At 38.1% G+C, this 21,380-nt stretch overlaps 1 protein-coding gene across 14 annotated transcripts in view; it reads right to left on the bottom strand.

Annotated features, from left to right (window-relative positions):
* MAGI2 (membrane associated guanylate kinase, WW and PDZ domain containing 2) overlaps nt 1-21,380 on the bottom strand; it is a 726,830-nt gene that overhangs the window by 537,624 nt on the left and 167,826 nt on the right. The gene's annotated exons all lie outside the window — the stretch shown is intronic.

The following is a 21,380-nucleotide window of genomic DNA, read 5'->3' as shown; positions in this document are numbered from 1 at the left end:
GAGACCTAAAATGTCAAGACTCTGTTCTTAACCTGCAAGTACTCAAAGACTTCACTGACTCTGTTTCTGAACAAGTCTAATCAAGCTTGCTCACAGAGAGTTTTCAGTCATTTATCATGTTGCATCTGTAAGTCCTTCATATTCAGCCACCTGCTTATGAGCTACTCCCCTTCCTCCTCCAATCCTCAACACATTACCAACATGCAAATTCTATTCCAGTACTCTGTTTCTAAAACTGCTGCATCAAAAGAGGGATGGCCAGCAGGGTGAGGCAGGTGATTGTTCCCCTCTATTCTGTCATCACGATGTCCCACCTGGAGTAATGAATGCATCCAGGCCTGGGATCCCTAGAATAAGAAAGATGTGGAGCTTTTGGAACGGGTCCAGGTGAGAGCCACAAAAATACTCAAAGGACTGACGCACCTTCCTATGAAGAATGACTGAGAGAGCTGGACTTGTTCATCCTGGAGAAGGCTCTGGGGAGACCTCCCAGTGCTTAAAGGGAGTTTGTAAAGAGGACGGAGGCTGACTTTTTAACACGGCCATCAAATGGGTGGTAATCCTGCATACAACAAGAGTTGGAACTGGGTAGACTTTAAGGTCCCTTCCAACTCAAGCCATTCTATGATTCTATGATACTTGGATATTTTTAAAAACAGTACTGAAACTTATGAAAAAATTGATCTAGGCATTTTTGTTATTGGAAATAGATTTTGTATCTCAAAAGGAAAAAAAAGACACATTTGCAAAAATATTAGAATTAATATGCTCATTCATCTTTTGTATGAACAAAATGTACCTAAAGGGAATATGTAGAATTAAAAACCAGGTGGCATTAAAATGCAATTAAAAAGCCATAATTACACATTAAACAGAAACACAAAGACAAGGGATGGCTTAGTATCTCAGCTGTGGAAAAGCCATTGATGGTAAATGAACTGAATTTGGACTCCCCCCTTACAACATATTGAAGCTGTGGTCTTTTGTAGAGGTATATAATTACCGTAGATCTAAGCAGCTTCTCAGAAAAATTTAAAAAGCTGATATTGGTTAAGCAATTTATTCACAGCTCTGATGGCAGTCTTTTAGCTTTTCTCAAGAGATGGTTTCAGTTTTATCCGCATATCTGACTCAAAAGATTTCAAGGGTGGATGAAAGAGCCAGTTCTGAAAACTGAATGTCATTGGAGCTAATAAACTGAAATCAGTTCAGATGCTGCAAAGACCATTCCATTTCCTCCTTCACCAGCCACCACCAAGATCCATGCTGCCCTTTGTAGGGCACTGACTGTCCCAAACATTCTACATGCGTACAGTTCTTCAGGCAGAATGGAAAAATTTGGGGTTTCACCCACAGGAACACCTCTTTTTTGCTCTCCTTGAAAAGGACAGTATTTCCATCTGGATCTGTACTGGGAGCAGTCATTTTAATGCTGAAATAACAGTTACTTCACAAGGAACCAATTCCAGGTGTTCCAGTGCAGAATAGTAGATTCAGTCTATTCTAATAGTTCAACCTAAATATTTATCTTGTTCATTTGCTTGTTTTATTTATTGGCTTGGTATAAGACCAAGAACACAGCAAAATCTCGAATGAACATATCTGGGCTATTGGAAGTTCCAAGAGAGCCATACTTTGCTTGGGAAAGAATACACTAACTTTAAAATGCTTGATCGTGGTTACAGACACATTGATGCTCGTAATAGGTCAATACTTTTTGTGATTTTTGTGTCTTTTGGTACTTAAATAAACTCACATGATCAAGGATATTTATACTTCCTGCCTAATATGTGTTCTCAAATTAACTGTTTGCTGAAGAGGCTGGTAATTTCTTCTTTACTCATAGATTCATATAGAAAGCAGCACTGTATATATAGTTTCTCTCTAAGACAGAAGTTCAGGTGAGACTGTAACACTGCTGTAGGAACCAATATTATAATAAAATAAAACGGCAGTTTATTTTTGCTCAGTTTTGTAAATAAAGTTTTGACCTAATTCTCTGAAGTCCACTGAGAGGCAATTATTTGTACTTTAACAAGTCTGTTAACACAGATGATAAATTCGATCTGACAACTGGATATTCTTGTGGCATGCTGTTGACTCATGTGTCCTCTAATCGGAGTCTCAGGCCAACTTTTTGTCATCGTTCTTAGGCAGAAAAATAAAAACAAAACTACTCCACAAGATGTTCAGATCAATGCAAATAATGTATAGGTGTATTACTTAGAGGTACTTGAGTTAAATTTCATCTGCTTTATAGCTTCTAAATTTCCATGTTTAGTGCAAAAAAGATTCATTTTCCTGCAGTGCAGAAGAGGAAGTCTTACAAAATACTTCTCCACAAGGCAATAAAGCTGAAAATAGTTAAAACCCACTGGACTTCCAATGGTGTCTTTCAATATGGTTCAGTAAGCTATATGGTCTGTGTTATGAATACTGAAATGTTTGCCCTAATAGGTCCCTAAGCAGTAAGAAAAGTCCTTTTTTTGTTGTTATTTTCATAACACTCCCCAGCACAATATCAGAGAGGGTTCACTGTAAGCCTGCAACTGCAAAGAACTATGAAGCCTGCAATTAGTGCCAACAAATGAAGATCAGCTTTTTCATGCCCCACATGTTGTGTGCTGTGTGGAAAGCCCCATGCTAAGGGCAGAAAAGCCACTGCAGTCCCACCACTGTACACTGCACACAGAGGTAGGCACACAGCTTTCCCATATGACCATTCTAAATAGAATCTGTATATAAACTCTACCAAGGCACTCTGAGCATCAATCTTTTTTTTTCCTATTGTGAATACACTCTTGCAGCTCACATTCAACAAAAATAAAACAAAAATAAAGAATTCATTTCAGAAATAACCAAATGGGGCTGCTCTCAGGGTCCATTTAGCCCAATGAACTCTTGGCTGTAGCTAATCTAGATCCTTCTAAGAAAAGTGCACGCAAGCATAAATATTATGAGATTACCTGACTTTGGACACAATATCTACCTATGTTGCATAATATATTATTATCTATACATTATAACTAAAGTTACATGGTAGTCATGCATTGTACACTAGTACAATTCTACATTAAAAAAAAAAAAACTCAGTAACGGAGATACAAATATAGCTTTAAATTTGCATTATTCAGTTATGAATGAATCTGGAGGTTCTAACTGGATCTTCAGAGCTACCTCTGATTCTACCTAGGTTCCCTTACTGCTGTATGGATCATTCAACTGATGAATGAAAGCATCTACATCAGTATGTCTATGGAAACAGCAAGCAGATTTCTACTATGATAAAACACAGCATTAACATTTCAGCAGTAATGTCTCCTTATGAAAGTGCACTCACTCACATGGAAAACTGACCATTGCAATTTGACATTTCCCACCTAGAATCCACAGAACTGACTTAGGCTTCTGGAATGGTCAATGCTGCAAAGAACTGGATGCCCCAGAAAAAAAGGTATTTGCAACTGATGGGTGGCATGTGAGAATACATAGGTTAAGGAATAGGAAACTCTAAGGTTAAACTCCAACCTGTGCTTTACCTGGGCACAGAGCCAAACCATCCAATCTCTGCAATCATGTGCACAAGCCCTTTCATTCACAAGCCATGCAGAAATGAATACTCTCCTTCACTTTTTGGCTTTTCACATTTTAAGAAATGTGCTTAGGAGATCTGTGTTCACATCTCTTCTCTGCATGAGGTAACTGGTTGTGTCCAGCTATGCCAAGCACAAGCCTATAGTGTATTCTAGAAAGGGCTGCAGGTAACTCCCAATCCCTCCTACTTTCCATTTTGCACAAATATTTGCTGTGCAAAAGCCAGATAAGCACAAGGCTTACTTTCAGGACATTCAGCTGTGACAGTAATTCTGACTTCCACTCCTTGCTGTACCTTTTCATTCAGCATTTAGAGAAACGAACCAGAAGTTGCGTATGGATAATTAACTGCAACAGCTACATTCTTTGTCTTTTTTTATATTAATGTTCAATAATGTTCTTTCTTTTTAGCTGGTGGACCTTAATTGTTTAGGCCAAGTGAGGCAGCCCTAGCAAAGTGAATTTAGAATAAATCCTTCATCACAGAATTGCTGATGGCCTAATTATTCTCCCACACAAAAAATGGAGACATTTACTTATGAAGTAGTCTTACACACTTCTTACATTAAATGGGGAGAAATTAACATTTTTAGACATGATTCATCCTAAAGCAGCTGCTTAGAGTATGTCACACAAAGCACACTCTACAAATGCCTGTATACATCTAAAATTAGGAGACCTGAATCATACTGTAATTTCTGCGAACTGCCTCTACAGTCAATGGAAGTAATAGATGACTTCAGCAGACAAAGCAATGAGTTTCCACCTCTAATTGCCCTCCTCTGTTCTCACTGATCTGGAGAGGTAAACTACTTCAGAAACATCTGTAGGGAGGCAGGAACATATGAGCCACAACTGCCCAAGGGTGGGAAGCCCATGGAAGAAGTCAGTGTTCAGTCCAGTAGAAGACAGATGGACCTTAACTGTTGATCTGTTTTTGTTTGTTTGTTTTTTCAGTTCTAAAGAACAACTATATATTAATATAATTTCCTACAAAACATGTGATCCATTTTACCACACCAGTTAAAACCAAATACCCAGGAGGAGTGCGGGAATACCATATCATATATACATAGGATAACTGACTCTCTACATTTGATCAATATCTATTTCTAAAAGTAGAGATGAATATAAGCCTTGAGCTGTACATCTTCACAGCCTTTGAAAAATGTTGAAATTTATTATGATTAAATATTCTGAAGATCAATAAATAATTTTAAATATTATTAGATCTTCAATCCCAACATACATTTATTAAATCCTTTCAACAAAATTAAATCTCAGCCATTTCATTTGTATGAGATTTCTTTCCTGAAATTCCCTGACCATTTATACTGTTTTCCATTTATACAGCAAACCCTCTCTTGTTCAGTTACCCCCTTTGAAAAGCGGTGATCTATACTCAGTCAATTTTCTTCACAGTAGCAACCATTCTCTTCTTTGTTTTGTTAGTTCTGCCACCAGTTCCAGGTGATTAATCGGTCTACACCTTGGAACAATGTTATTCTGGGGGTAGAGGTAGAACATTTAAAGGTATTTCAGAAGTGGAAACAGTAAACTATCAGTTTCCTGAATATATCAGAACTCATAATTTGCTTAAGAAATAGGAACGAAAAGAAGAACTGGGTATTATTTGGACTGGATGATCTTGTAGGTCTTTTCCAACCTTGGTGATTCTATGATTCTATTTCTAGCTTGCATTTTTCTATTGCATTTCTAGGGTTGCATTTCTCATATTTCAGTTTTCCTTTTTAAAGAGGCACAATAATTGTTCCATTACCAGTTTAAATATTTCAAACAAACTTTTGATACGGTGATTGTGGTATCCACAATTATCAATTTGTTTAACAATTTGATTCTGTTTTAAAGAAAGTTACTTAAAAAAATAAAGTATTTGAGAAATAAAAGGAGAGGATTGTATTCATGTCTTTTTATCATTACTGCAGAAAAATAAATGAAATATTTTCTTGCCACATTTCTTAATTAGCAAGGACATGAAATTCTGCATATCTGTCTTGCTCAGTAAATCTTTTCATCAGTCAAGGTCCCTATAAATTGTCTAAGCATGGCCATAAAAACTTCTAATAATAGAGTTTGCAGGATTTTAACTGCTTTATTAACGATGCAGAAGTAAAGATGAGTTCGCAATGTGTGTGTGTTGTCTGTTTGTTTGAACAGAATATTCTGGCTGTTCCTATAGCTCTGCCCAGTTTCAGTATTTTGATATTTTATACTGAGCACATATATTTAAACAGGGGCTTATGACAGCTATGTATGGAAACACAGCTGTGTGAAGGAAAGCTGACATACCTGATATAAAGCAGCAAAATCTACACAGAGGTCACAGTACAACAGACTACCTGGACATCATATGATTAAATATTTGCCCATAATAGAAACTTGCTTTTGTATGAGGTATTCTGGATTGGATCTGCTTTGTCGGGATAACTGTTTTGTCTTTTCTCAGGGCTTTAGCAATCCAGTCAGCACATCCTCTGGAGCGGGTGCTGATAGCAGGGTTATCAGGTAACATCTATAAACAAAGATCTATAAACCGGTGGTGAACCTTGCTGACTTCTGTTAAAGCCTGTCACTGAGTCAGGTTGAAAAGCTTTCCAGATGTGTACTAGTTTAACCAGCTCTTGCTGCTTTTGTCCCAAGGCTCTTTTTGCACTGGGCAACAGCATTTCAATGAAGGCTGGCAGAATTATACATCACTGCCAAATTCAAAGATGTTTCCATGTCCACACAACAATGTTGTTGCACTTCTTGTTCAGACCTACCAATACGCCATACACAACACCCGAACAAAAGGATGCACAGCATGACCTACCCACTGCCTCAAACTGCGGCTGATGAAGTATTATTGGTAGGTTGCTCCAAGAGTAATGCTTCTTATTTACTTTCATGGAAACTACAGCAGATACAAAGAGCACAGTAATGGTATTTGATACAGCAAATTCTCAGCTACAAAACACTATTTTTCATCATAGTCACCACCATGAGCTGTGCATTTTCCAGCAATGAGTAAGAGCCTGCAAGCAGCACTCATCAAAACCTACACCAGTGGAGATGCCCCACTATCTCTGTCACCGGTGCTGAAATGCACCACCCACTGCCTCACTGTGCTCACATCCACTGGTTGGTCTCCATAAACATTCAGTGAGTGTCAACGAATGTCAAGGGTGCATTTTCCACGTGGAGGAACTCGATTCCATAGCTTTGCTTCATATGCACTTCCATGTCAGACGCCATTCTCTCAGACGGCCCCTCTGCTGCCATCTGTCACATGGCAACAACATGTAACAGGATCCTGTCTGGAAGGTTCGACTTCTACTGCCATACCTCCAACATCTGCCTCTGACATTGTGGGCCACCATCATAAATTAGGAGGTATTGCTTTTGGAGCAGTCCTACTATTTTAAATACAAGGCCTTCCAATTCCTAGAAACAGTAGCAATTCTATATACAACTAACGAGGTACAGCAATACCTCAGCAAGCAGCTTGCCTTCCTCTTTACTTTTCTACGCAATGTTTAAGACTTAAGAATTTTTTATTTTTGAGGGGGAAATCCTTTAAATCTTTTTTTTGTTTGTTTGTTTTTCCATTGATCCTGCACCACCACTGGATTAACAAATATTTCTTTTTGTATCTTCTCTCTCCCAGCCTTACTGTCTTAGTAATCTGTGCTGCACAACTTTCCAAGAGTACCAGTGTGAGCCTTTGAAGCTATCAAAAAGACCAAAATATCATTCATCCATCAATTTTTACACCTATGAAGCCACTCAAGAAGAGCAACAAGAGACCCATCGAAGCACCAACATAAAATGCAGTAGGCAGGTTCTGAAGGACAAACAGTATTACACGGGGAAAGACTTTCAAAGATCTATTATTTGAAGGGTTTTCTTTCATAATACATTTTCACTTTTCACACAAAACACTCGCAGCTCTTGTCTAAGTGTGAAGGCAGAAGGCATCAGGCTCTGCAAGCACACTGCCATGGTCTGTTAACAGCACTCGGGGAGCACTCAAAGTGACACAAAGCTCAGTGCATACTTGGATGACACCCCTCGAATGGAACATGCTTCTGAGCCTCAGCAAGGCTGACTGTGAAATCCCGGCACTCCCTACTCAACAGGGATTTTAACACCAGCTGAATAGATATGAAGTTTTTACATCAAGATGTTCTTTATTTATATGCAAAGCAAAAAAAGCCATGTATGATATATGATGGATATATATGAATACATTATTTTAGTCTTAAATTGTCCTAAAAGTAACAGTGCTGTTTTATACAAGTTGAAAAATTATAAATAAAACACAGTTTATCTAAGCAACAGCTTTTATTTTATCCAGCTAAACACTACCTTCAGTCACCTACAGCCTACCTACCAAAAATCATTACATTTGTAAAATCAGGATGTAGTTTCTAAAGAGAAAATAATGTACTGACTGTTGTGTTGTTGCTACAGATGTTCGAAAAAAGGAATTCCAAATACCAAAAAAGAGCCCTTTAAGAATAGGAAACCTAAAACCCGCTTTTTAATAAAGTTCTATGCAGCATGCCATGGAATCAGGAAAGCAGTATTAAAATGCTCAGAGGATTGATCATTCCTCTTCTATGAAAACAGGCTGAGAGAGCTGGGTTTGTTCAGTCTGGAGAAGAGAAAGTTCTGAGGAGACCTCACTGTGGTACTTAAAGGGAACTTACAAAAGTGAGACTTTTTTTTTTCCAGGGGCACGTAGCGATAGGACAAGGGACAAACTGAAAGAGAGTCAGTTTACATTACATATAAGAAGAAAATTACTCACTATGGAGGAGATGAGGCAGTGGAACAAGTAGTCTAGAGAAGTTTTGGCAACCTGGTCTAGTGAGAGACATCCCTGCCCATGGCAGGGGGTTGGAACAAAACCAGGGTCCCTTCCAATACAAACTGTTCTGTGTTTCTATAAATCCAATTCCTGAAGTCTCTGACTGTATTTCCTACTGCACCTCACCCTCTAATATACAGAGAAATGAAAGATATGTCATGCAATTTGAAAGCAATTTCTTACAAATGTATAACAAAGTCTATAATTTTACCTAAAACCTCACTGTAAGTTGATTTAGGCTTTCTGGACTGATGCCTTAGTTATTCCACCTAAGAAATAAGAAAATCAATGCTATGAAAATTTAAAAATTCATTCTAGGTCATCTTCAAAAGAAAGTGTATAAAATTTAAATGATACAGGAATTCAGTTAACACATTAGAGATGAACGGAGATAGACACAAACCAAGGAATGTTACATTCACACCTCTGTATTCTGTTGAGTAAGGAAAAATACTTTTCTGTGCTTCGAAGGTGAAGCCGGGACTCACCATGCCTTTTCCTTCTGGGCTATTCTAGCAGCCCCTAAAGCTGCAGACCACAGTGCAGGTGCTTACTATGGAGGAAGCACTGAATATGCTTGTATAGAAGGCACTGCCAAACAGCAGCTACAAGTGATCTATTCCAACAATTTGCTGCCCAAAATATACCATCTCCCACACTAGGCACCACTTACTCTAGGCTAATTTTGTACCACTGCAGGAATGCTTATTCATTTTAGGAATCTTGTTGGATGAGCTAAACATCAAGTGCACTTAATGATCAGATATTTCTGCTTTCAGAAATAATAATAATTCAGAGAAGTTCAGGTTTTGCTTGTGACCACTGTCTTAGAAGAGCTCAAAGTTCACTTGCATACAAAACCAGCATCTCCTTGTCATTTTTTATAGATTTTACTGACAACAGGAAAGTTCAAATGCCTAAGAGCAAGGCAAGAAACAGATTCCAAAAGACAGCTTTAAATGTTAGTCAAGTAAAAGAGATTGCCCATGTACTTTAAGAACAGATTGCTGCCCCTTCCATAAAAGCAGCTTTTTACCAAACACAGTGTAACCAGAGGAATAAGAATTTTAGGCATACAGTTTACTCATCTCATTGAGTTGAATAAAGCCTTACCTCAATCAACGTGAAATTTTTACAATCATCAGTGCTGGCTGATGAGAACACAACCTGTTGGATTAGTTTCACGTTTCACACAACTGTTTGATAAGCTGTAAAGAAGCAGACTATTTCATTGGGCTGTGCTCGGCAAACCGAACGCCAGGATATTGGCCTGCTGCTCTGCACTGAGACGTGTGGCGGTGATGACACACGGGGTCTTAATCGCTCCTCTGGTCAGAATAGTTACGCATTGCAGTAAATGAACTTTTACAGTTTCCCATTTACTATCACTTCCACATAATTGCCATAGCATTTATCAGTGCCAAGCAATTTCATTTATTTTATAGGTGACTTCTCTCAAACTGTTTTCCCTATGCGAGTGCTAGGTGGACTGGATAGCATCCCATCCCCCTGCACACCAGACTAGGGTCCTGTCTGTGCTAGCAAGCTCTCTAATCTTCCTCACAGTAATAAAAGTTACACAACAGAGAAATGTCAGACATTTTTATTACGGTGGTGACTAGTATATCAGGCACAGCGAGCTCCAACCATGGAAACACAAATAGCATTGATCCTCAGAGAGAATGGTCCATAACTGTTAGCAGCAAAGATACCTATCTGGGTTTCCTACACAAAAAGAACACTGTAAGGATTCCTGCCCACACTGTAGGATCTTTAGGGCCAAGAAGGGATAAATTGGTACAGCTCCAGTCCAAAAGCATCTATGTACTCTTCACAGAATCACCAAGGTGTGAGACCTTTAGGATCATCCAGTCCAGCCATCCATCTACCACCAATATTTCCCCACTAAAACATGTCCCTTAGTACAACAACTTCACTGGTTTTAAAGAGAGAGATTATGTGTAAAGCTCTGTGAGACCTTAAATAGAGGAGGTAGTAGCTACTTCAGTGCTGCACACAAATTTCTTACGGGAGGAGGCTCCTGACCCCAATTTGTATCCATGGAGTTGTAGCTGAGTGCTGGTGGACACCCTGCCTGGGGCTTCCAGTATGAGACAGACATTTGCACACACCAAGACAATCTGAGAGCTGGAACACATATCAAGTACAGTGACAAAGCACTGCACATCTGAAATTTTTCTTTTCCCCTCCTGACAGCGTATAATAGATGCTATTCATTATTAGCTACTTGGAAGGTGCATTTCCCTGAAACAGATGCAATCTTTATGCTACATGTTATAGCATTTTCTTTCAAAATATGACTAGTAACGCATCCTCTCTTTGCTATACTGCTTTCCCATTGTGGATAATCCAGAAGAAGTTGTTTTTATGTTGTTGCTGTTGTTTTTGTTTTTTTTTTCCAGCACCCTGTGAGATATTGAAGTATTCAATTCATTATTATCCACAATTTTCAGAGAGGAAAGTTAGAGTTTAAGTGAATCGCTCAGGGGCAGTGAAGAAGCTGTTAGTGAGCAAGAGGCAGAACACAGAGCTTGTTATTTTAACTTACAGCCAATCTTCCTTGCCAAAAAAAAAAAAAAAAAATCCTGTAGCACTGGAGCAAGACCTCATGTTAACAGGCCATTGATTTATTATTTTCTTTTTTTTATATATAATAACATACCACTACGCTTGTGGCAAGAATGAACCAATTCGTAACAAAGAACAGGGGAACTAATAAACCCACAAAGCAAAAAGAACAAAACCACAGAGAAAACAGTGCTTGTTATTAATGACTTTCCACAGAGATTATGTAGGTAATTGCAGCTGACCTCCCTTGGTGACAGAGAACAGCTCTGGAAAGATTTTGAAAGAAATGTGTCTGATTTGATCCACTGGGCGCATTTACTCCAATGCTTCATAGATGAATGACACTACATAGATTATCCACTTCTTAAAACATGAAGACTAATTGAAATAGTTTAATGTCTATTTACATCAGGCTTCAAATTCAAGAGTGATAAGTAGAAAGACTGTGAATTACAGTCTAATAATCAGAGAAAAATCTGACCTTACTCAGTGTATGACCTTTATGCACAGATGTAAAAGCTAGGCAAATATAACAAAACACTGTCTTTAAAAAATTAATCTGAGCATTCCTGTCCCAAAGATAAGGCACTGGACTATTAAGTGTAGCAGGACTTGAAGAATTGATTATCACAACAATTGGGCGTGGAGTCTCCTTTTCTGGAGACGTTCAAGACCCGCCTGGATACCTACCCGTGCAACCTGGTCTGGGGAGCCTGCTTTGGCAGGAGAGTTGGAGTAGATGATCTCTAGGGGTCCCTTCCAGCCCCTACAATTCTATGTATACATTCTGTGAATAGCTGGGAAGTGGGATACCTAGGCCATAATCCACCTGCTCCAAAAGACAAAGCTCTCATGCTTTTCTGCTGCAGACATCGTATCAAAACCAAATATTACATTTATCAAATTGTACTTTTTGAACAAAACTACATACCTCAGCATGAGATACAAAGAAAAATGGGGGTTCTGTTCTTCTAGAATAAAAAATATATATTAGTACTTGGGATTATTAACACTTGATCTTGGTTATCCTCCTAGCTCATCTGAGCAAATATAACACAGAACAGAAATACAAAACAAAACAAAACAAAACACACACACACAAAAAACCCACTAACATTGTTTCTTCAGTGTAATATTGTTCCTCTTATTTAAAACAATTCTCAGATTCATTTTCATTCTGTGACGACCCGTAAGAGCAGTAAGTGGTAAAAACACTTTGCTCACGGGATCCATTAAGAAATGCTATAACATTATAACAAGTGATTGAAAATACTCAGTACTGTAATCCTTCAGTTACTTTTTTTTTCCTACAGTTATGGACTGTTGCTTTCATACCATTGTGATACAGAAGGGGGAAACTTCAAGCAAACACACTGGAAACAGCACAGTAAATACAACATTTTCTGATCTTTTAAAATTGCACTCTGACTCTTCATCTTCTTATAAACCTCATTAAAAACAGTAACAGACCAGGGACCTGCTTGAAAAGTAAGAGGGTCTAAAGTACGGGATAGGGGACAAGAAACATGAAGATTCAAATATCAAACACTTTGTGCAAATTACTCAGATCTGCTCATGACTGATCTATTCAGACTGCAAGCTCTTCTGAGGAGAATTGTCTCTGGTTGTGGTCTTCTGCAGTTCCTGGGGAAATGCAATATCTGAGTTCTTAGTGTAAATCTAGCTGCTGATAAAATAAATACATAAATAAATAGTAAAACAGTAGAATATGGCTTCATGTTTATTAATAGCTTTCCTACTTGCAGTTTTCATACAAGTTCTGCTAAGTTTTTATAGGATAGAAAAAAAAAAAACAACCTTTTTTCTAAGACAGCTTTCCTGTTGGCAAATATTACTCTTGGATTCATTTTGTTCTGGTTAGTCTATAAAAGCAAACATCTATTTTGCAAAGGACTCATCCCTATCTATCTTTTGTATAGCTGCAAGTGACGACACTCAGACTCAAAAAATAACATTCTAGTGCATTTGTATCAGCAGCTCTGGTGAGTTCTGCATTCATAGCACATCTCTACTATAATTCACTGCTTAGTAAAACATTTTGTGCTATAGTACATGAAAAGCACTATATAATCCATAACAGGATACAAACTGAACAATCTTATATTTAAAGACTGATGCTTCTTCCAGCTAAGCGTGCCATGGAAATATCTGTGTTGCAGTGCAGAGGCTGTGGTTAGAGAGTAAGAATCAAAATAGGGAGAAAAGGTTAATCTGGAAATAATTTGTATTATACTTATACTTTACACCTGGTCAATGGGGAATTAAAGCATGAATATAAAAGTCCTTAATTTCTCTGATCCTCTGATAGCAATGGTCTTAATGACTGCTGCTTTTTTTCCAGCTACTTAACATTTCTTTAGCTTGTTTACTATAATATTTTTATACTAGATTTCAAACGCCTTGTTATGTCAAATGAGACCTTGTAGGCTTGCCTACACAGTGAAAGAAACTGCAAGGTTAAAAGCAAGACCAGGACAGGATAGCATCTGAAGAACAGTGGCAAAAAGTGCAGCTACTTCTCCCACCCCTATGAGAAGCAAAGGCTCGATTTTATGAAAATTCCTAACTATGTCAATGTTTTTCAGTGAAAGAAACACTGACCCCAAATGCACAAATGATGTAAAAAGGAAACCCTTACACCACTTTGGCCACTAGAATGTCAACAGAATTGTGGTCACCTCCTCTGCTGCTTTACTCTTCAACTATCAAAGATGCATTAAATCCAAACTAACAATAACCTCATGAACTCCCCATAACCTGCAGACCTTGTGCACAGATATACGGGAAGGGTTGGTAAGGGGGAGGGTCCACACATTCCAGGTTTTAAAATGGAGAGGTCCAACCTCAAGAAGCCAGAGTTCAAGAAGCATTTGGACAACACTCTCAGACACAGGGTTTGATTTTTGGGTGGTCCTGTGTGGAGCCAGGAGTTAGACTTGATGATCCCCATGGGTTCCTTCCAACCCAGGATATTCTATGATTCTGTGATTAATTCTTCATGATTCAGTACAAATGTTGAGTAAGTGAAAATTTCATCAACAAGCTCAGGAAACCCCCAACTCATCTCCAGTGTTTTGGCTGTGGCAGGAAGTACCCATCCTGGCGCTAAAGCAAGGAGAAGCACAATTAGAGGTATGAAATGAACCAGCTCTTGTTCAAGGTCACATCTATTCCTCCGAAATCTTTTATATACTATAAATATCCACAGACAAGCAGAAGGATTGCTTTTCTAATCACAAACTTAAATTGGCAGAAGGAGAATTAAGAGCAATTTAATAAATACTGTTCATCCTATAATTATCACTAGAATAACAGGCTCAAAGTGCACACAGTCGGTCCCACAGAGCTCCTAATAACAGCAGGGCTTTCAGGTTTTGCTGTTAAATAAAATTAAGTATTGTCTTATTAATTTCCAAATAACAACAGTTTTTGATTTTTTTAAATTAACTTCCAACATACCAAATAGGCTATTGCAACCTACATTAGTATTCTGTACTATTGCAGCATGAGCAAGTGAAATTAGTGCAGTGTTATTATATATGGTGTAAGATGCCTTTGTCAGAAGAAGTCTCAGCTCTGCAAAGCTTACAGCCTTCATAGAACTGCAAGAACGGCAGCAAAGATTGTGAAATGAACCACACAGAACTTTCAGATTAAAAGCAGCATCAGTACAAGATGTGACCACAGGACAGTACTGCTTCTGACATTTGCAGGCAGCAGACTGACTAACCAGCTGGGTCTTCTTTCCTCGTGTTATTCAAGAACATAGGTCACTACTGAAAGTCTGCTGGCAATTGCTTCCCCTTTTATTTAAAAGACATTTTCAATGACAATGACCTATACGGACACAAAGAATAAATTCCTGTTCAGGCCCTTTTCTCAGATGCTGTCACTCTAAGTACTTATGAAAGATTTTAGAGTACTTTTGCCACAGGGATTTAAAGCGAGGCATTTACCAAGATCTGCATTTGTCTTACAGGTATTGTGGTAAGTGGAAACAATCTGTGGTAGCGTTCAGACTCAGAGCCCTGTGGCTTAACAGTTTTATGTCACTGAGAACTTGGCCTTTGGCTGTCCAAGCTTAAAAATCAATTCACTACTTTAAACTTAATGCTGCTGATGTCACTTTTTATGGTTGAACTCAACAAGCCAAAAACATCAGAGAACAAGATTGTGAAGAATTGCTTCCCATTTACCACAACTTTAAGCAGAAGGTGACCAGAGGTTTCAAGTCTGGTTTATCTCTGGACGTACATAGTTGAATTTCATGCAAGGCTGGTGTTACTACAGGAACTTGGGTTCACAACAAGCAGAGACACATCTGGATTTCCAGATACAAGCCTTGCTTCTCGCACAAACTGTGTGCATTCTTTTCCACGTTAACAAACTCCTACCACCTCTCACTACTTTGAATTTTTCGACAGTTTTACAGAACAGTTTCTGCTCTCAGCTATGCTTACTGCTAAAGTTTGTGGTTTATAGCAATACAATCAAGATCAGATTTTACATCAGTGTCTATGAAGCAGTGTTCCCACACAAAAAATATACTTCTTCATCTGTTTCCTAAATAATTCTCAGCAACATCTTGATACTAATCTAATTTTCCTCATATTCCACTCTCCTTCATGTCCCAAAACCAAGACAGAGATTGCATACTTTCACCTGAAACACTGGACATGAGGCTGAACACCACTCATCTCTACCTGCCTCCATTTCCTCAATACTTAAGCGTAAAACTTATCCACATCACCTAGCAGTATAATTAAGCAACAAAATGAAGTTGTCTCCCCTTTTACCAAATACTGGGCTCACGCTCTTGCCCTTGGAGCTTGCCAGAGACCACCACTTTCCACACTGGCCTTTCCCAACTGGAAGGACTGCCTTCCCTCCCTTCTAGCTCTGCCAGACAATGAAAGGGAATTTTATTGCCGTTTTGGTGAAAGAGGACAGGAATTGATGTTTGCTAATTGACAGCATTTTCATCATTTGCTGACAATTAGCAGGCTGTCTAGAAGCCCTCAATGTGCAAAAGGCCTGGCTCCCTCTCTTCTGTCTACATGGTGTTAAGCTGAAATGACTACACATCATAAACAGATATTTGAATTCTTATCGCTGCTCCATTTGTATCCTTCCATTAGTGAACTTACCTCTTCTTTTTCCCTTGTACCTGGATTTATGCAATAGATGATTTTGTGTTTATCTAAATGTTCCTTGTCATTGTAAATTGATTGCCTCAATGACAGTGCCATTTGTTGTTTGAAATTAAAGCTCTGAAAACACCAGAGAGTAAGCCATGCTATCTTAGCTTTACTTATATCATCCTATGGAGCATCTCCTCAAATTCTTGTTTCCTTAAATGAGTTTGAATGGAACAATAAAATAAACCTCCTGCAAGAACTTACAGGTCAGCAAACGGTTATTGCTTCCAGAGGAGCAATCTCACAGTATCACAGAATCTGTCAGATGGACAGTGTTAATTCTTTGGTGCTTGGCTCGTAATTACAGAGTGTGGGAAACTGTCTCTTAACCCAGAGGCAGAAAGAAAATGGGCTTTTCTACTACAGTGTACAACTACAAAACTACAATCATTGACGAACTATAATAGCAACTCCCTGGTACTCTGAACAAGTTCACGGTGAGATTAGTGTTCCCAAAGTCAATACTTGCCAGGCAGTTATTGAAACATGTGTTGTGAGATACCATGGAACATCAAAATAAGGAGTAGCTGCATTCACCCATATACTACAGCTCTATTTATTGAATTGCAACTTTTTTTTTTTTTTTTCCATGACTCACAAAACTCTTCTTCCTTCTGTAGAGGCGCTGCAGCAAGAATAGGTTATGCAACATTAATCCTGAAAAATCCATTTGAGAACTGCTAACTGTGATCATGAACTCCAAAGTGGGACTTTTTGATTTGCAATTAAGCTCTATTTCCACCACTGCTCCCCGGCCAGGAAGGAGAGGCAGAAGCAACCATCATTCTGCAGATGAGGAAGTACTTCACCTGTTTGATGACATAGCATTTCCAGCACATGTCTTTTTCACTTTCCAATATAAGTCTTTGAAAGATGAGCATAATTTCTGCCTATCTGATTGTTTAACCTTACAAGAGCAGGAGGCACACTTGTGGGCATGCGATCAGTAATCAGTGCCTGGGCTGGCTTTGGAGCAAGCCAAAGACAAGACTTAGGTGAGCTCTGGTGGGGATGCACTGTACACACATATAGATGACTCTTGTGGCAGTGGCCAGGTGCACCCTGAGTGCACAGCCGTTATATTGCTTCATTTTTCTTTTTTCTCCCCACTGCTAGGAACTGTTTTACTAGGGGTTTTATTCATGTCCTGAAGAGCTTTCATGACAGTGTTATTTGATAAGGTGCATTTAAAGCATATCTGATAATAATCCGTCAGTAAAGTCATAGGCTACTAGAAAACTGCTATGCTAATGTTACCAACAATTAGTTATTTAATTTGTAATGCTTCTGCTTTTATGATAGTGCTGGAAAGCTTATTTTAAACAAGTATGACAGAAAATGTTTCTTGCATTACCACCAGCTGTTACAGAACCATTTGATCGGTACTTAATATAAAACTGGAAATGAAATATTCTTGTTTTCATTTGTGACAGATTGCTGAAATTGGTTAAACACTAAAATAATTGGATGGTTGATACTCTGATTAAGGAACTGAAGAAAACCAACAAGAAGGACTGGAAAAGAAGAAATGTCATTTTCTGACTAGACTGGGATAGCTTATTTAGGCAAGAATTCTCAGCACATACTTGAGGCCAGATTTTTTTAAATGCTCCCTTTTTAAGATATTCATAGTAAGATTTTTAGATAAATTCAGCAGTATGGATGCTTGATCTTCAGCTTCCCAATAGAAACAGCTGGCCTAACAAAGGCATAAGAAGCTTTACATCTCTAAGCCCCTGACCGAGTTAGGCAATGATCACAGACTTACCATATGGCTGATGTTAAAAAGAAATATTGAGTAGTTACTGGTTCAGTGATCACCACTTATCCTGTGCTCTGAGACAACAATATTGTGGGAGAAAAAACAAGGGTTTGAGGAGCACTGAACAAGTTAGCAAACTGTAAGGAATTTTCTATATATAAAAAAAAAGTAAAATGTATTATGGTTGGTACCTTTCTGAGACATAACGCAGAGTGCAAAACAAGTAGTGACTGGCAGTAAGAGTACATTCTTTCTATAAGGACTTACCACCTAGAGAGGAACACATGGTCAGTTTCAGGCAGAGGCAAAATAAGTAGATATCAACAGTGGCAGACTGTCCTAGTAAGTAAGAGGTGCCCATACTGCTAGTTCTCCCTAATGAGAAGTCTTGAGGAGATGGCCTTGCTGATATTACTGCCACCAATAGTTGCAGAGGAAGGCAGCATTGAGCTGGTGCTTATGGTGAACTTTTTTCTTTACAAAGCAGTGACAAGAAATAACATATCCAGGCTTCTAGCTGGCACTAAGTCTGCCCTATCATCAGCACACAATTTTGCCACATCATTCTGGGCTTTTCCTTGCCCTCTGCATCCTTTCCCCAAGGTTGGTGATTCTTCCAGCCTTACTCCAACTTCACTTCTCCAGCACTTAGTCTGTTTTGGCTCCTTTTTTTCTCTGAATCTTCCATCCTTTCTTGCAGAAATTCTTCCATTATGTCTTCTGCCACATCTTCCCTTCTTTTACTACTGTCCACCAAATCCCAACCATCATTTCCTACAGACATTGAGCTCTCAAGTGACTGAAATCTGAAAACAGTAAGAATTCACTAACAAAAAGCAGTTCCATAGCAGGCTGTATCTGAACCCTGTGCCACAACCAAAGCACAGCTGCTGCTTTTCATTTAATTTTTGAAGAACTTACAACATATATATTTTCTAAACTTCAGTAGCTGGTAACTTCTTTTTCCTTTATATCAAATATGCCTTTTTAATGTCTCAGTGAGTCTGCCAAGTACGTATCTCTCAAGCTTATTTGAATCTTCACATATTGATCTTCTGAATTTCCACCAATAACTTCAGGATCTTATACCAAATTACAGATCAACGATTTACAATTTTTGAGAATATTTTCTTAAAAAAACTGTAGAAGGGAGAATATTGTTGGGCTTCCACTGCAAAACAGGCATACTTACAGCTGCTGCTCTAGATTTTCTTCTTAGTTTTATTTGGTTAGTTATGAATCAATTAGTGATTGGTGGATTTTTTTTGTAAATGGAAGCTTGACATGAACATCTCCAGCTTGAATTGTGAATGACAGACTTCATGTTCTGCTCTGCATGTCAAAACAATCTCTAATTCTCAGAGATATCCTGCAAATAAGTCTGATGTACATTTTTTCTCTAGGGGACAACGGTTGGATTTTATTGTCACCAAAATAAATATTTAAATAATAATAATAATAAAAAAGGCAAATATCTCTCTTTTCTCCTTACTGCTAACTCATAAATGTGCTTAATGATAATAAGCTACATGCACCTTTTGAAGAGGGAATTCATCTATCTCTATAAATAGATGTACATAATGGAACTATACTTTAGCTTTAAGTACTTTGCTGAAATGGAGCCAAAGTCCTAAAAAAGTCCCATAACATTCTCTAACATAATATGAAATTCAAGCTTTTCTTTCTCACCTTGAAGACCTCACTGACCACTGTAGCCCCTTAGGTATTTGGAAGTAGCTTATAAGGAGTTAGCTTACAAAAAGCATCTCAGAATTGAAGACATTTTTAAACGCAGGAAGTGTGAGGGATGGGTTAATTAAGCTTCCAGTGGCCACTGTCATTGGAAACAGTATAGCAATGGAGATACAAGCCATACTTTGTCACTTGCTCCAAGGGTCAGGAACACCTAGAATATAAATAGTGCTTGAGCTTCTCTTCCTGAATGTCTTCAATTTGTAGTCAATGAATCAATTGGAATTGTTTTTATTTTATGGGGAAGAACATAGTTCAGTGCTACTGGGAAGGAGGTTCTACCAAAAAATTTCATAGAATCACAGAATCATTTGAGTTGGAAGGGATCCTTAAAGGTCATCTACTCCAACTGCTCTGCAGTGAACATGGACACCTACAGCTAAATAAGGTGCTCAGAGCCCTCTCCAGCCTAACCTTGAACAACTCCAGGGATGGAGAAATGGAAAGGAAAGCAGAAATGGCTTCTACCACTTGAGCTTGAGCCTTATGTGTTGTTATTGTGTATATGATCACAACAAACAAATAATTCACTCTTAAGTTAGGGAAAATATAGATGTCTCATGTATTGTACTGAATTCTAGATTTTTGCTTCCTTTATCCTCACAGTTGGGTAATACCAGATTTTGATAAAGCTGTACAAGTATTGAAAAGATGTAATCTCAGTAAAATCAAGTCATCTGGTGCTTTTAATTCTGTTACTTCAGCCTCATGTTGACAGTAAGCTGTGCAGGCAATGCACTGACTTGCTTTTTTGTCAAGATTTTGCATAATATAAGACATGCACACAACAAATACAAATAGATAAATATATATAGAGAGAAATATACAAAAATATGTCATTTAGATGCAATAACTACATAATCTAAGAAAAAAATATGAAAAATTAACATTAATTTCCAATTTTGTTAGATAATGAGATACCTTTCAGCAACAGGAGGTTGATTACTCCCAAGTATCTCTGCTGAGCACACACATCAGCACTATCGCATCTTTAATACGGATTAGAGTGCATTACAGACTCAGAAAGGAAAAGAAGCTGGTAGCTTACTCACTTCTATAGGTTATTCAGTACTAAAACAGCTCATAAGCCTTAACAGAAGAGATGAAATTATGATGTGTAGTTCTGTTGTGCTCAGTAACCGCAGTGAAATACAATCTCTGATTATGAATGGGTTTTACATGATTCATCCTTTCCAATTCCAAAGCTTAAACTGAAATGACCAAGAGGCAATAAGGCTATCAATTCCAGAATATTCTTTCTCACTGCTAACATGACCTCAAACCCGTTAAAATCTAATGGACTCTCACCATTCACTTCAGTAGCAGTGGACCATATTCTTAACAGAATGAAAATATTTTTTTTCAGGATTAGCAGTCACTGAATAGACAATAACACAGTTTTGAAAGATGTGCACCTTATGTCTCTCACAAAACATTTCAATTCAAAAAGACAAAAAATTCCTTTTGAAATATAGTTTCTGCTTTGTTGTGTGAAAAAAACATGACTGCCTTGTCACAGTTCTAAAATATGCTACAATAGAAGGCAATGAAGGCAATGGTTAACTCCCAGAAAGGGAAAGAACACGTTATA

Source organism: Gallus gallus, chromosome 1 (genome assembly GCF_016699485.2).
Source record: "Gallus gallus isolate bGalGal1 chromosome 1, bGalGal1.mat.broiler.GRCg7b, whole genome shotgun sequence".
Classification (NCBI taxonomy): Eukaryota; Metazoa; Chordata; class Aves; order Galliformes; family Phasianidae; genus Gallus; species Gallus gallus.
Note: the sequence above shows the minus strand (reverse complement) of the source record. Positions and strands in the feature narration are given on the sequence as shown.